The following is a 15,647-nucleotide window of genomic DNA, read 5'->3' as shown; positions in this document are numbered from 1 at the left end:
AGACTCGGGATGGAGGGGGAGACAAGACTCGGGATGGAGGGGGAGACCAGACTTGGGATGGAGGGGGAGAAAAGACTCGGGATCGAGGGGGAGACAAGACACCGAGTTGAGGGGGAGACAAGACTCTGAGTTGAGGGGGAGAAAAGACTCGGAGTTGAGGGGGAGAAAAGACTCGGGGGTGAGGGGGAGAAAAAATTCAGCGATGAAGAGGTGAGGAGAGAGGAGAGGGGTGAGGAGTCACGGTGCAGTGGTGGATCATGTGAGAGTCACACGGCAGTTAAACCTTGGGAGAAGGAGAAGCAGCAGGAGGATAAACTGACGAATCAGGACTCAGATGTATTAATTTAATCTTTGTATATGTATTATTTTAATCTTTGTATATGTATTATTTTAATCTTTGTATATTTATTAATTTAATCTTTGTATATTTATTATTTTAATCTTTGTATATTTATTAATTTAATCTTTGTATATTTATAATCCACCTCCAGATAAGCACAGAACAGACATGTTGCTCTGACCCGTTACAAACTAAACTTCATGACGTCAACACAGTCAAGTCTTACTGGTCTATTAAAAACGATTATTGGTCAGAATAATCCGCCTCCTCGGGATTAAACATCTGGAGGTTGTTTCCAGCTGCTGGTGACAGCTTTAGATCACTCGTGTCATCAGAGAGTCTCGACCCGCACACCTGAGCGCACCTGCCGGAGCAGACAGGACGTGACTCCGGGGAGCCGGCTCATGGCGGCCCCGCCGCGGCGTGATGGCGCTAAAGTGCGGGGTGACAGGTGGAGACTCAGCTGCGGCTCCAACAAACACCGAGCTCCTCACGACTTTACTCAGTTTACACCGAACGGTATTTAAAACACCCCACTGGAGACACGAGGGGAGTTCGTCTGTGCACGCGCGAGCTGCTTCACTGACCCCAGAACAACACTTCCGGTTAGCTAAAGGCTAAATCAAAAGTCCTCACCTTGGATCGGTCTCTCTGTGTGGGGCTCCTTCTCTGCAGTCACACAAGTTACCCTCCAGCCGACCACGCTGCTTCCAGTTTTATCACACACGCGACGCCAGCTGACGTCTCGCGCGAACGTCTTAACGCGAGATCTTACAAACTCTCGCGAGATTTCCCCGATTCACCTCTGGTTTACCCACATTTGCTCTTTGGCACTACAGTGTTTGCGCAGCACAAACAAGTAAACATGTTTTCGTTCAGATTCTTCTTCTTTTAGGAAACTTCAGAGTGGAGAGGATTCGGTAAAATGTTGATAAAATATAAAAAGTGGAAACATCTGCTCTTAGGAGACAAAACAACCGAGCACCTGAAAGGAGGTCACCTTGACTGATGCAAATGCTTTTTTTCTGTTAGTGCCTCAGAATAACTATTACAAACGTCAAAAAGGATTTTGACCAAACACTCCAAGAGATTTATTTGATAAAACTATTAAAAATGCCTAGTTTGATTATAATCACACACAAAACAAGTACTGTTTTCACTGCTGTTTCCTTGTTCTGAGTCACATCCTCTACACTCCTGCATGTAGGGCCTACTGTAATCAGAGTATTCACAGTACAATAAACATATACTTTTCTTGTTCTTAAGTCTTGTTAGCAAGTTTTTACTACCTCCTTGTTGTTACCTAGCTGTTACCTACCTCCAGTTGTTTTAGTCTTGAACTTTTTTGTATATACTACATCCTTGCTTCTCTAAACTTGTCTTCCTGTGTATTTTGCTGTTTTCCCATCGTTGTGAGACTTGCAGCTCGTAACCTCTGTATGTCCTCCAGGACAAACTTATCTCAATAAAATTAAGTGGATTGTCAGTGACAAAGAAAGTTTAAGACAAAACCAAACTGTGCAAGAAAGAAACCCGTATAAACTAATAAATTAGACCTAAAAAGGAAAATTAATGCACCGTGTAGATATTTTCTAGACCGACTCCTGTTCTGAAATTACACACTTATTTAAACATATATTTACATATAAACTTATTTTAAACATGTGCAGATGTTATTTTGTTTAAGCTCATAAAGCAGCGCACAAAATGTAAAAACAAGACATTTCTAATAATCTGTATAATCAGCGTGTGTCAACATTTTCTGCTTCACTGAAAATAGAAGAATAACAGAAGTTTTAATGATCATAAACAGTATTTTTACTCACTTTAAAAACAACTTTGTTGTTAATAATAATTTCACCGGCGGACAAACCTGAAATTAAGAACTTAAGGAGAGATTTGTTTTTGCATAACATTTTATTCAAGGTTTTTGCCTCCACTGAACCGCTGGTCCGTCTGGACTCTGGAGGACCTTGAACGAGTCCCTGTGGGTCGCAGACAAACTTTCCACGGCCTGCACACCTTGAACTAAGCAAACACAGCAGCGTGTGCCAGGATCATCAGCTCTTTAAGGCCCTCATTTGAAAACAGGGTTTTCTGCTGCTGCAGCTGTGGAAACGTCGGCTCAAGTGAAGGGAAGGAAGCGCAGCTGTTTCAGAACCCAACTGTGTGCTGCCTTCAGGGAACTGGGAGCCTCTCGGCTGGGTCTCACCCACCACTCATATTGTGACTGATGTGCCACGTTAATCCTGCAGGTAGTTACATAATTCAAGCACAAAGAGCAAAGTTGAACCAACATCCTGTCCCAAAGCCCAAACTGGTAAATAACTCAGAGGTGATTTGATAAATCAAAAACACACACATGTGCCAGCCGCTGCAAAAAGAGGAACAATATTGATAAATTGGTTGTGATTTCACTCTGTGTTACTTTCATACAGACAGGCTGAAACCCAACAGAACCTGTGATTGGACCTCAGTGATGGGGAGGAGAGAACCAGTCGCCACTGGTGGTAAATTATTAGTAACTTTAAACAGTAAACGCACAGTTTTTATTTTTTTTTCAACTAGTTTCCCATCATGTTTATTTGTCTTCACTTTTAAACACTGATTACTGAGCCTGTGTAAGATTAAGAGACTGGACCATAATTGCTCCTTTTGTATGACTTCAGTAATTATATGTTTACGTCTGGCAGCCAACGGGCATGTCAGAGGAGCTAATGAGAGGTTGATGAGCTCAGGTGTCCCTGAAGTTCCCACGGTGCCGTTTTGGGCAGATTTACATCATATTTGCTGTCACACGTTAGGATGTTTGGAGCAGGAGCTGACGTGATCGATGGGATGTGTGCAGCTTGAACAGTCACTGTAAAACATGCATGTCACACAGCAGTACCTAAATTTAATCAAACTATTGTTAATCTTCTGCTGCACAGAACAGCTGACATGATCACTACGACCTCTCAGTGGGTTCACACTCAAAGATTTAAAGCCTTCAAGGTTCCAGAGCACCGTTCCAATCAGTGGTTGATGTGGTTTAAGGTCAAGAATGTAAAGTTACCCCATGAGACTGTGGTCACAGGAGGTGGTTTAGTTTGTTTTTTACTGGAATGTTGTCCTTAAACAGTGTGCCCACTCTCACAGCTTCTATTTGCATTAGCGATAGAACCATTAGCTCTACAGTAAAACTCCATCATTAAAGGTACAAACTGATTAGGCACAGAGCATAAAGTTTCTTTATATGCCGATGACATGCTTTTGTATATATCAGATCCTCTCACTAGCATTACTGAGTTTGCTTCAAAAATTCAGGGAAATATCTGCCTGCCAATTTTCCTTACTAAATCATTCTTCACCAATCAGAACAGCCAGATATCAGCGTTTATTTGGAATATAAAGCATCCATGGATTGCCAGGAAGGTGCATTTGCTCCGCAGGCTTGGAGGCATGTCACTTCCTAAGTTCATTCAACACCACCAAGTAGGTGGATCTCACATCGGAGTCAATGTTTTGGGGCAGCTGTGACTGCGTGATTAGAGTAGTTGCCCTCCAGTAGAAGAGTTGGGGGTTCAATTCCACCAGCAGTCTCGTGCTGAAGTGTCCCTGGACAAGACACTGAACCCCTCATTGCCCCTGATGTGTGTCCCATCAGTGTATGAATGTGATAAAACTCTGATTATTCTTTGTATAGAACTAGTAGAGTGCTGTATGAATGTGTTAATGAGGGCACAGATTGTGTTGTAAAGAGCTTTGAGTGTCTTGATAAGATTGAAAGGCACTATATAAGTACAGTCCATTTAGACTGTAGCAAACGTTGTGCAGATTGCTTCAAACCTGAAGGCCATGGCTTGAATAAAACACCAAACGTAACGCTCCACATCTCCTCCAACACTTGACGCATGTCCCCTTTAGTGACCGAGAATAATTTAATAAAAACGGACACGTTCGTTTCATCCAAAGAGGAAGAAGATAAAACCTATTAAACTGACCGTTAACTTTGGATCCTCACTTCCATTTAGTGGAAAACATTTGAGGAGAACAATGCAGAAGTGAATGCAACCACTGTTGCTGTTCCTCTTGTGAAGTTTAGAGTGATGTCTTGTCATCAACACAGTTATACAATACAAAAACCCAAGAGGTGAGTTTTGTATGCTCTGGTTTATGACTTTCATGGTGAAAACAGTTGCTACACTCAGTTTCACTTCTAAAGTTTTACACATCAAGTCATGTTCTTGTTCTTTTATTGTCCTCTCCATTCAGGGGTTTTACATGTGTTTCCATCTCCTCTCTCCCAGCATCCATGAACCTTCTCCCCCGTCACTAATCACCCCTGAGCTTTGGATGGTCGATGTCAGGTACCTCAGCTTGTTCACCATCATCCCCTCTGCTCCTGGCACACATTCTTTTCTTCACAGCACACCTCCATATTGTGTCTTTGTTTATTTGACAAAGAAGCAGCTGCAGAAGAGCAAAGTGTCATTCCTTAGGTTCAGACTTTGTGCCTCCAGCCGGGAGGAGTCAGTCATGAATCGACCTGAAAAGGAAGAATTCAATTCAATTCAATTCAAAAATACTTTATTAATCCCAAAGGGAAATTATTTGTTGTTGTAACTCGTTATCCTCATTTCATTAAGAGATGTTATAGATACTGATGGTTGTAGGCAGGAAGGATCTCCTGTAAAGGTCCATCCCACAGTGGATCCTAAGAAACTGGTTGCAGATGCTGTCTGATCCGTCCACCCAGACTCAGCTGGCCTCTCGGGTCCCACGGGCTGTAGGATCGCCCGAATGCCGGGCAGAACTCCTCCCAGAGCGATGGCCACTCCTTCCAGCAGCCTGCTGAGCTCCTCGTCGCTGCGGACAGCCAACTGTAGGTGCCGAGGAACGATCCTGTCCTTCTGCTGTCATGAGCCGTGTTTCCTGCTAGTTCCAGGATCTCAGTGGTCAGGCACTCGAGCACAGCTGGCAGGTAGATGACAAAACTGTAGAAAACTGCCTTGTTGCCATTGTTACGCATCATAACAAATGTCCAAAACTAACAAAAGTTTCAGTAAAAATCCTTCCAACTGCACAGCATCCGATACCAGAGGAAACAATCATCCAAAAAATGTGATTTACATCCAGAAAAAGAGGAATTAAAGTTTCCAAAAGCAAAATCTCAGAACGAAAATAACAGAGCTGCTCCAACATGCAGCCACCTTGAGCGGCACAATTCTAGAAAGAAGAAGAGGGTACAGATAATGGATGGATGGATGGATGGATGGATGGATGGATGGTGGATGGATGGATGGATGGATGGATGAATGGTGGATGGATGGATGGATGAATGGTGGATGGATGAATGGTGGATGGATGGATCGATGGGTGAATTATTGAGTCAAACCATGTTGACCATGTGTCCGACAGCTAAAGCTTGACTGAAAATATGTCATGAAGAGAGACAGTGACCCCAGTCAACAGCTAATCTACAATAGAATGGAAACAAGGAAAAGAACCAAGGTGTTGCACCGACCCGGTCAATGTTTGGACCTTCATTTGACCTGGAATGACCTGTGAGACCATAAAGACTTGTGATAAGAAAAGGCTGACCAACCTCACTGAACTAGAGCAACATATGGATAAGAATGTACTGCAGTTCCTCTACAACTCTAAGAAGTAATACACAAGACAATTACTTCAAACTATTATTACTGAATATCCTGATGCATGCTCAATAATCCAGGTAGAAAAATCAAAAAAAGTTCAATCTGGTCCTCTGGACCTCTGAAGATTATTCTACAATATACTGCACAAACTTCAGCACTGAGATTCAGTTTGTGTTAAATAATGTCCTGATGCTGCTCAGTAATCCAGGAAGATAAATCTAACAAGGTTATGCCAGGTCCTCAGGACCAATCCTTCCAGTGGACCTGACTTAACCTTGGTAGATTTGTTAAACAATGACTTTTTGTTCCCGTATCAGAACAAAGAGTGACAAAAAGGAAATACCTCTGTCCGTCCACGCACATTGTGAGCATAATAACTAGAAAAAAAAACAAGTGAGGTTCAGACTTCTACTGTATGTGGGTGTGTGGCTGCATCTAGGTGTAAGAACGGTTACTATTAAAAATTGGACGGCCAAGTCAAAATCCAAGATGGCTCCCACCATAATCCAGCCACCCATGATTGGAGGACACTATACTTGTTTTTATATTGCTTAAAAGTACAACATTTTTCAGTCAGGTCATCTGGACAGTTGGGGGAAGAATAAGTTTTGTTGTGCGTTTCATTGACTGATGAAGCCTTCTGGATCGAAGGTGAAGCGTTTCAGCACAAAAAAAAAAAAAACTGTCCAGATGACCTGACTGAAAAATGTTGGATTGTATACCTGGATTATTGAGCATGGACTTTGCTGCTTAAAAGTATAATTTCTTCAAATGATTGGGGTGGCTGAAGATTAATTCATGGGGTGCCTTGTACAAGAAAATAAACCTCCCTCTGTTCTCCACAGTGTAACTCCTACCCACTTGAACATCTTGCACCAAAAACTTAGTTTACTTCATTCCCTGTTCAGTTCCAGTCCAAAAAAAACACTCATCTCCAAAACTACAAACACTCACAGTTCAAACCCCTCAGAGATAACGATGGACATCGATGTACCACTTATTTAATAACAGTAAAACCTTCGAACTGAAAGTAAGACTTGTAAAGTAAAACCAAAGACATGTTTATCTCCCGGGACACTTTCTATGAGAAGTAACTCGAGAAGTGTTGGCACAGAAATGAGCTATGGTTGTCAGCGTGGTCATTTTTACCTGACCGCGTACTGCCAGCATGGCTGAAGAGGCTTAAGGCTACTTCTTAGAGTACAGCAGTTTGAACAGAGGGTGTTAGTTTCACAGGGTACAATGAGCTAACAAAGAACATAATCTCAGGAACTCGTTCTCTGAGGAAAAAGAGGCTTTATACTAAGAAAAAGAGTTGCTGCCGTTCCCACAGGGCCATGATAAACCCTGCAGAGGTCGAGTCAATTACAAGTTTCTCAGCAGTGATGCTGTCTTTGAGGAAAACTAATGATGGGGGGTCCAACAGAAACCACAGTTGTATTTATGGGCTTTAATTCAGAAAGTCTGGTGTTGCTGGAAACAGCTGAACAAGCCTGAAATGATAACTTGTTGGGTGTTCCCTGACAGAGAGTTTAGATACCACAAGCCCTACAAGAGTTTTACTTCTCTTTGTCTCCCCTGTTTTAACTGCATGTGGTATTCAGGCTGTTGTGATAGAGGAAGTGCCAAAATACACACCCAACACCTGCGCTGATGCTGTGAGACAACCGTAAACACTGGAAGAACTTAAGATCTGCATCTTCATCTTCTCTGCATCAACACTTTGCAGCTAAACTTAAACTGCACAAGAGCGGTTCAGAGAGTTGTGTGAACAGTAAGAAACAAAAGGCAGGAATTAAAGAATCAGGTGTGAAGACCATCCAGAACCGCTGCTGTCTTCTCTGGACCAGAGCTCATTTCAAATGGATTAAGGCAGGGCTATTCAACTGGCGGCCCGAGGGCCATTTCTGGCCTGCAGGTGACTTCAATCCGGCCCACTTCATAAATTCTTTTATTTATTTATTTATTTATTTATTTATTTGGGGGGGGGGGGGGGGGGGGGGGTTGGGCTCTGGGTTTGGATTTGGGGTTCTGATTATTGCATTTATGATTCAATGCAGTTAAATAAACACATTTAAAAGGGTAACAGATCATTTTAAACTTTGGTTTATTTATGTAATGATTTTAATCGCTGGATGTCTGGCCCCCAAGCTGTTGGCTTTCAGAAACTGTGGCCCCCTGAGCAGTTTTGTTGAACAGTCCTGGACTAAGGGAAAGTCCAGAACTGTTCTGTGGTCAGACAGGTCCAGACCTGAAGTTCTGTTTGGAAACCATGAATGCCATGTCCTCCGTACTAAATCAGCTAAATAGTCAAAAGTCTGCCTCTCTGATGGTATGGGGTTACATGAGTGTCTCTGGCACAGACAGCTTACACATCTGGAAGGACTCCATCAATTCAGAAAAACATCTACAGGTTTTACAAAAATATCTACTTCCATCCAGCAGAGAAGATCCAGGACTGTTGAACCACTAGAACTCACTGTCAGACCAGAATGGGACAACATTCCCTCTAATAACTCCAAAAACTGGTCTCCTCAGGTTCTCCAATACCTCCAGAATCTGGACTCCTCAGGTTCTCCGAACCTCCAACAACTGGTCTCCTCAGGTCGATCGACACCTCCAACAACTGGCCTCCTCATGTATTATAGCACCACCAACAACTGGTCTCCACAAGTCCTTCAAAAACTCCAACAACTGGTCTCCTAAGGTCCTCCAAAACCTCCACACACTGGTATCCTCAGGTCTTGTGAAACCTCCAGCAACTGGTCTTTGCAGGTTCTCCAAAACCTCCAGAAACTGGTCTCATCAGGTCCTCTAAATCGTCAGACAGCTGGTCTCCTCAGGTCATTCAAATCCTATAACTACTGATCTCCTTCTGACCTCTCAAAACCTCTAGAAACTGCTCTCCTTGGGTTCTCCAAAATCTCCAGCAACTGTTCAAGTCAGGTCCTCCAAAACCTCCAACAACTTGTCTTCTCAGGTCTTCCCAAACCTCCAACCAATGGTCTTCTCAGGTCCTGCAAAACCTCCAACAACTGGTCTCCTCAAGTCCTGTTAAACCCCAACAACTGGTCACTTCAGGTGCTCCAAAGCCTCCAAACAATGGTCACCTTACGTCTTCTCATACCTCCAGCAACCAGTCTGCTAATGTCCATCAAAACCTCCAACAACTGGTCTCCTCAGCTCCTCTTGAAACCTCTAGCAAATAGTCTCCTCATGTTCTCCAAAACTTCCACCAACTGGTCTCCTCAAGTATTACGAATCCTCAAACAACTGGTTTCCTCTGGTCCTCAAAAACCTGAAGCAACTGTTCTCCTCAAGTCCTCCAAAACCTCCAGCAACTGGTCTCTGCAGATCCTGTAGTTTCACAGACTCTTGTTACAAGAGGGGAGTCTCCACGGTGGAACTATGGACCTGAAGAACTTTTCAAAACATGATTCTGATATCAAATTCAGAAAACCAGCCACTAGGGAGCACAAGCCAGTTTATCTCTTGTACCGGTCCCAAGCCTGGAAAAATGTGAGGGTTGTGTCAGGAATGGTATCCAACATAAAACTCTTTGGCCAAAACTAACATGCGAGTACATCTGAGTGACACCATACTGGATCGGTCGAGGCCCAGGTTAACAACCGCCACCAGTGCTGTTGACAAACAGGGTGCTGGCAGAAATTGTGCTACTGTTAGTCGAAGACCACGAGGAGGAAAACGTGTCAAGAGACAGAGGGAGAAGAGGAAAGTGAAGAGTGTAGGACTGAGGGTTGCAACTCTAAACGTGGAGACAATGACAGGCAAAGGTAGAGAGCTGGCTGACATGATGCAGAGAAGGAAGGTAGATGTTTTATGTGTCTAAGAGACCAAGTGAAAGGGCAGCAAGGCTCGCAGCATTGGAGCAGGGTTCAAACTGTTTTACCACGGTGTGGATAGAAAGAGAAAGGGAGTAGGGGTGGTCCTGAAGGAGGAATTGGCAAAGAATGTAGTAGAGGTGAAAAGAGTGTCAGATAAGGTGACGTGTCCATATATCCAGATGTTTTGAACCACTTTGTCCATGACTGCCTCAAACAAGTTAATCATGCTTCTTCCAACTGAGGTGGCTGTCTAAACTGAAGCCCATATTGTCCAAAAATAACTTGGAGACAGTAATACATGCATTCATTACATCTATGCTTGATTACTGCAATTTGCTCTTGTTTGGTATCAGTCAGACCTCCATTGCACGACTACAACTGGTACAGAATACAGCAGCCCGATTTTTAACCAGTACAGGCAAAAGAGAGCACATTACACCAGTTAATGCACTGCACTGGTTACCGGTTCACTTTCGAATCCAGTTCAAAATACTCATGTATGTGTCACGATTCACGCCTGTCTGAGTTTATATTTTTGTCACTTTGTTCACTGCTTGGTGTCTGTGGATTTTCTTCTCTTCTATTCTTCTTATTAATTTGTTTCTCTTTGGTTTGGAGACTTTTATTTCTGCAGCACTCTGTCTGTTTCTCTCTGCTGGCTGCATGGTAGTTTAAATTTGTCTTTCCTTCACTTCACTCTGCACTGATTAGTTTTCATTAGCTGCACCTGTCGCTGCACCCTTTATAAACCTGGTCTGTTCACAGGGTGAGCGCCAGATAGTCGAAAACAGCTTGCCTGCCAATAGATATCCCGCGCTACTTTCCTTTATAGTCTCATGTCCGTTCATAGTTTCCCTCCTGCCTTGTTTTGCCTGCCCTGCTCCTGTCCCTCCTCCCGGTCTTCGTATCCTCGCCTCTGTTCGCTTGCTTCCTGGTTATCGACTCCGGATCGTCTGACTTCGCCTCTCGCCTGCTCCTTTGGATTTATTCTTCTCCTGCTGGTTCTCGACCCACGCCTGCTCCTGACCTGCCTATCGCCCGCTCCTGCATGGTACTGTCGCATCTCTGCTCTCTGGTTTTGACCCTCGCCTGCACGACTACGCCTCCCGCCTCACGGATCGGGTTCTGGTTCGGCGCCGCTGCGGAGCAGCGCTTTTCATCCATCCATCCATCCTTGGGTTCAACGCTGCAGCCGGCTGACTCTCTTCACCGGGATCATTCCTCCTGCAGTGGGCACATCAGCTTGGAGCGACTCATTATTCCCACGTCCCCTTCAACCAGAGTAACGGTTAGTGGTCTCACCTTTTTGACATTTGCACCTGCTTCTGTCTCCCGCCTGGCCACTAACCGTACTCTACTTGTTTACAGACTCGTTCCAGCCCGAGCTCTTAGATCGACACCAGAACCAGTTCTTTCTTTGAGAAGCCAGACTCTCTCCAATAAATTTTTATATTTAGTTTCAAGTGTTTGTGGTGATTTTGGTCCAGTATTTGAAGGGGTTCATTACAGAACTATCTGGCCAAAAATCATGGACCACTCACCATCTGCAGACTGGCGCTCTGGTGTCGAGGGCGCTATAAATAAATTAGAAACCGGTATGGAGGACATTGTCCGGATGTTAAGAACTATGACTCCTCAAACCACGAACCAGGACATGGGTAATTCAGTTTCTGCCTCTGGGTCGGTACGGGAGCCTCGCCTCGCCCCTCCCGAACTGTTCTCAGGGGAACCCGATCAGTGCAGACCATTTATTACTCAGTGTGAAATTCATTTCCAATTACAGCCTTCATGTTTCACCACTGAGAAATCCAAGGTGGCATACGCCATTTCTCTCCTCTCTGGCAAAGCCAAGAGGTGGGGAACTGCGGAGTGGCAGCGCAACTCTCACTTTTTTAACGTTTTTCAGAACTTTGCCAAGGAGCTGTGTCGGGTGTTTGATCCAGTGCTGCCTGAGAGAGAAGCCGCCAGACGTCTGTTCTCTATCCGTCAAGGTAACCGCAGAGTAACAGACTACATCATAGACTTTCACTCTATCTCCTCAGGCAGTCATTGGAATGAGGAGGCTCTGACTGATGCTTTCTATCGAGGACTAAATGACAACATTAAGGACGGGTTGGATACTAAGAGATATCCAGATTCTCTACAGGACTTGGAGGACTTGGCCACCAGGGTGGACCTACGTTTGGCCGAACGGTCCAGGGAACGTGGATCTTATGCTCGCACGGCCACCCCGTTGGTTAGTGAACCTCTCCAGGAAACCAGAACACCCAAATCACCTCCTACTTCTCCCTCTCTTCCTGCAGAGGAGCCGATGCAGTTGGGCCGCAGCCACATTACTCCCTCTGAGCGTGAGAGGCGGCGTAGAGGACATCTGTGCTTCTATTGTGGGGGGGCTGGTCACACCATCTCGACGTGTCCGGTAAAAGGGCACGCTCAGTAAACATGAGGAGAGGTTTACTGAGCAGGACTTTTTCTTCAACACTCTCCTCATCAGTGACTCAAGCTGCTACTCTCTCCATTCCGGGTAAGACCCCTATTTCTGTAAGGGTTTTCATTGACTCTGGTGCTGACACGGAGTTCATGGACATTGATTTTGCTGTCAAAGCGGGTTTTAAAATCATTGAGTCAGCCAAAGAACATTCTGTGGTGGCTTTAGATGGTCATCCCCTGAACTCCTCTTCACAGTTTACTGAGCCCATAATTCTGCATGTGGGGGGTAATCATAGAGAAACTGTCAGCTTCATCATCATTAATTCTCCCCAGGCTCCAGTGGTGTTAGGTGCTACCTGGCTTCAAAAACACAATCCCCACATTGACTGGAAAAAAGGGGAGATTTTGGGTTGGGCTGAGGAATGTTTATCATCTTGTTTATTGGACGCTGTTATCATGAAGGACTCTGCTAAGAACTCTGTAGACAACTACCCTGACCTCTCTAAGATCCCCTCTGAATACAACGATCTTAAAGAGGTATTTAATAAGGCTAAGGCTACATCTTTACCACCTCATCGTCCTTACGATTGTGCAATCGACCTTCTCCCTGGTTCCACACCCCCTAGGGGAGCTCTTTATTCCCTTTCTATCCCCGAGCAACAATCTATGAAGGATTACATCCATGAATCCCTCCAAGCAGGCATTATTCGTCCTTCCGTCTCTCCGGCTGGGGCAGGTTTCTTTTTTGTGGGCAAGAAAGACGGTTCTCTCCGTCCTTGTATCGATTACCGCGGTCTTAATCAGATCACCATTAAGAATAAATATCCCCTACCTCTCATGAACTCGGCTTTTGACCTCCTACAAGGAGCTAAGGTCTTCACTAAACTAGATCTCCGCAATGCCTATCATCTAGTTCGTATTCGTGAAGGAGATGAATGGAAGACCGCCTTCAATACCCCCACAGGTCACTACGAGTACCTAGTCATGCCTTTTGGGTTAACTAATGCTCCCGCAATTTTTCAAAATCTGGTCAATGATGTTTTGAGGGATATGGTTAACCAGTTTGTTTTTGTTTACTTAGATGATATACTTATTTTTTCTAAAGATCTGTCTACCCATCGCAAACACGTCCGCGCAGTACTCACTCGTCTTCTTCAAAACGGCTTATATGTTAAGGCTGAAAAATGTGAGTTTCATGTTTCCACCACTTCGTTCCTCGGTTTCGTTATTTCCCCAGACAAGATGGAGATGGACTGCAATAAGATTGCGGCAGTTTTGGATTGGCCGACCCCAAAAGATCGTAAACAACTCCAGCGGTTTTTGGGGTTTGCAAATTTTTACCGACGATTCATTAAAGGGTTCAGTCTCATTTCTAGACCTCTTCATGCATTGACATCTACTAAATCACGTTTTATGTGGTCCTCAGAGGCTGAAGAAGCCTTTCTCAAATTAAAGACCCTCTTTTCATCGGCTCCCATTCTACAGGCCCCTAACCCAGGAGAACCTTTCATTGTGGAGGTGGACGCCTCCAGCACTGGGGTGGGGGCCATTCTCAGCCAGCGTAGCGAGGGGGGTCGACTTCATCCTTGTGCTTTTTTTTCTAGGAGCTTGTCAGCACCGGAACGCAACTACGATGTGGGGGATCGAGAGTTGCTGGCTGTCAAGCTCGCATTGGAGGAGTGGCGTCATTGGCTGGAGGGCTCCAGATTCCCATTCCAAGTGTGGACTGATCATAAGAATCTGGAGTATCTCAGGTCGGCCCGCCGTTTAAACCCTCGTCAGGCCAGGTGGGCACTCTTTTTCTCTCGATTTAATTTTACCTTGTCTTATCGTCCTGGGGAGAAAAACGTGAAACCCGATGCTCTGTCCCGTCTCACCGAAGATGACTCTTCTTCTCCGTTAGAGGAACAGGGGTTCATTCTGCCCGAGTCGACCCGCCTGGCCATGACGCGTCTCGAGGCTGACCTGAGAGCATTCAGTCGGTCTCGTTCTCCTCCTCCCGGTTGTCCTGACAACCGCCTCTTTGTTCCCCCACACATGATTAAAAAGGTGCTCGAATTTTGTCACTCCTCCCACCTTTTCTGTCACCCAGGTCTCACTAAGACTCTTTCTGTGGTTAGGTCACAGTTTTGGTGGGATTCTTTGTTTAAAGACGTTCAGTCTTTCGTCCGTTCTTGTCCCTTATGTTCTCAGATTAAATCCTCCAGGCGTCCTCCTGATGGACTGCTTCGTCCTCTTCCCATCCCTAAACGTCCTTGGTCCCATATTGGGATGGACTTTATTACTGGTCTCCCTGTCTCTGAGGGTCATTCAGTCATTCTCACTGTCGTAGATCGCTTTTCTAAGATGACCCACCTGGTTCCCCTTCCTAAACTTCCTTCCTCCAAGGAATTGGCCCATATCATGGCCAAGGAAGTATTCAGACTGCATGGACTCCCCCTCGACATAGTTTCTGATAGGGGTCCACAGTTTGTTTCCTTATTTTGGAAGGAATTTTGTGGTCTTCTTGGGATATCCATCAGTCTCTCTTCAGGCTTCCATCCTGAGACTGATGGTCAAACTGAGAGGACCAACCAGGAGGTGGAGAACAAATTGCGCCTCCTGTGTAATACCGACCCTGAAAAGTGGTCCTCTGCTCTACCATGGGTCGAACACTCCCTTAATTCTCTTCCCTCTTCAGCTACCGGTCTCTCTCCTTTCTACGTGGTTTTTGGTTTTCAACCCCCAATCTTTTCCCTCCAAGAACGCGAGGCTGTTGTCCCCTCTGCTCATCAGATGGCTCTCAAATGTCATAGAGCCTGGAGGAGAGCCAGACGTGCGTTGCTTAAAACTACGGCGGTTTATTGCAAGAAAGCTGACCGCCGTAGGTCTAGTCAGCCCATTTATGAAGTAGGCCAAAACGTCTGGCTCTCCACTAAGAACCTTCCCCTCAAGGCCCAGTCTCGCAAACTTGCTCCCCGTTTTATTGGTCCATTTCCTATTTCTAAAATTATTAATCCTGTCGCTGTCCGTCTCTCCCTGCCCAAGTCGCTTCGCGTGCATCCCTCCTTTCATGTCTCCTGCATCAAACCGGTCACCTCGTCTAGATTTCACACTCCCGTTCGTTCCCCCCCACCCGCCCGTCTGATTGATGGGTCCCCTGCCTACACGGTCCACCGTCTTATCCGCTCTAGACGGAGGGGTCGCGGTCTTCAGTACTTGGTCGACTGGGAGGGTTATGGTCCGGAGGAACGTTCTTGGGTCCCTGCTCGTAACATCCTGGACAGATCTCTCATCTCTGACTTTCACGCCTGTCATCCGGACCAACCAGGTGGGACGCCAGGAGGCGTCCCTTGAGGTGGGGATATGTCACGATTCACGCCTGTCTGAGTTTATATTTTTGTCACTTTGTTC

The 15,647-nt window shown here is 45.3% G+C and overlaps 1 protein-coding gene across 1 annotated transcript in view; it reads right to left on the bottom strand.

Annotated features, from left to right (window-relative positions):
- The window catches only part of LOC119414977 (transferrin receptor protein 1), a 15,897-nt gene extending 14,824 nt beyond the window's left edge, over positions 1 to 1,073 (bottom strand). Inside the window, exon 1 of the mRNA XM_037682099.1 lies at positions 977 to 1,073. The gene's annotated coding sequence lies outside the window, so the exon portion shown is untranslated. The remainder of the gene's footprint in view (positions 1 to 976) is intronic.
- Positions 1,074 to 15,647: the final 14,574 nt, after the last annotated feature.

The sequence above is a fragment of the Nematolebias whitei genome, chromosome 9 (assembly GCF_014905685.2).
Source record: "Nematolebias whitei isolate Nwh7 chromosome 9, NemWhi1, whole genome shotgun sequence".
Taxonomy (NCBI): domain Eukaryota; kingdom Metazoa; phylum Chordata; class Actinopteri; order Cyprinodontiformes; family Rivulidae; genus Nematolebias; species Nematolebias whitei.
The sequence above is the reverse complement of the archived record's forward strand: the minus strand, read 5'-3'. Positions and strand labels throughout refer to the sequence as shown.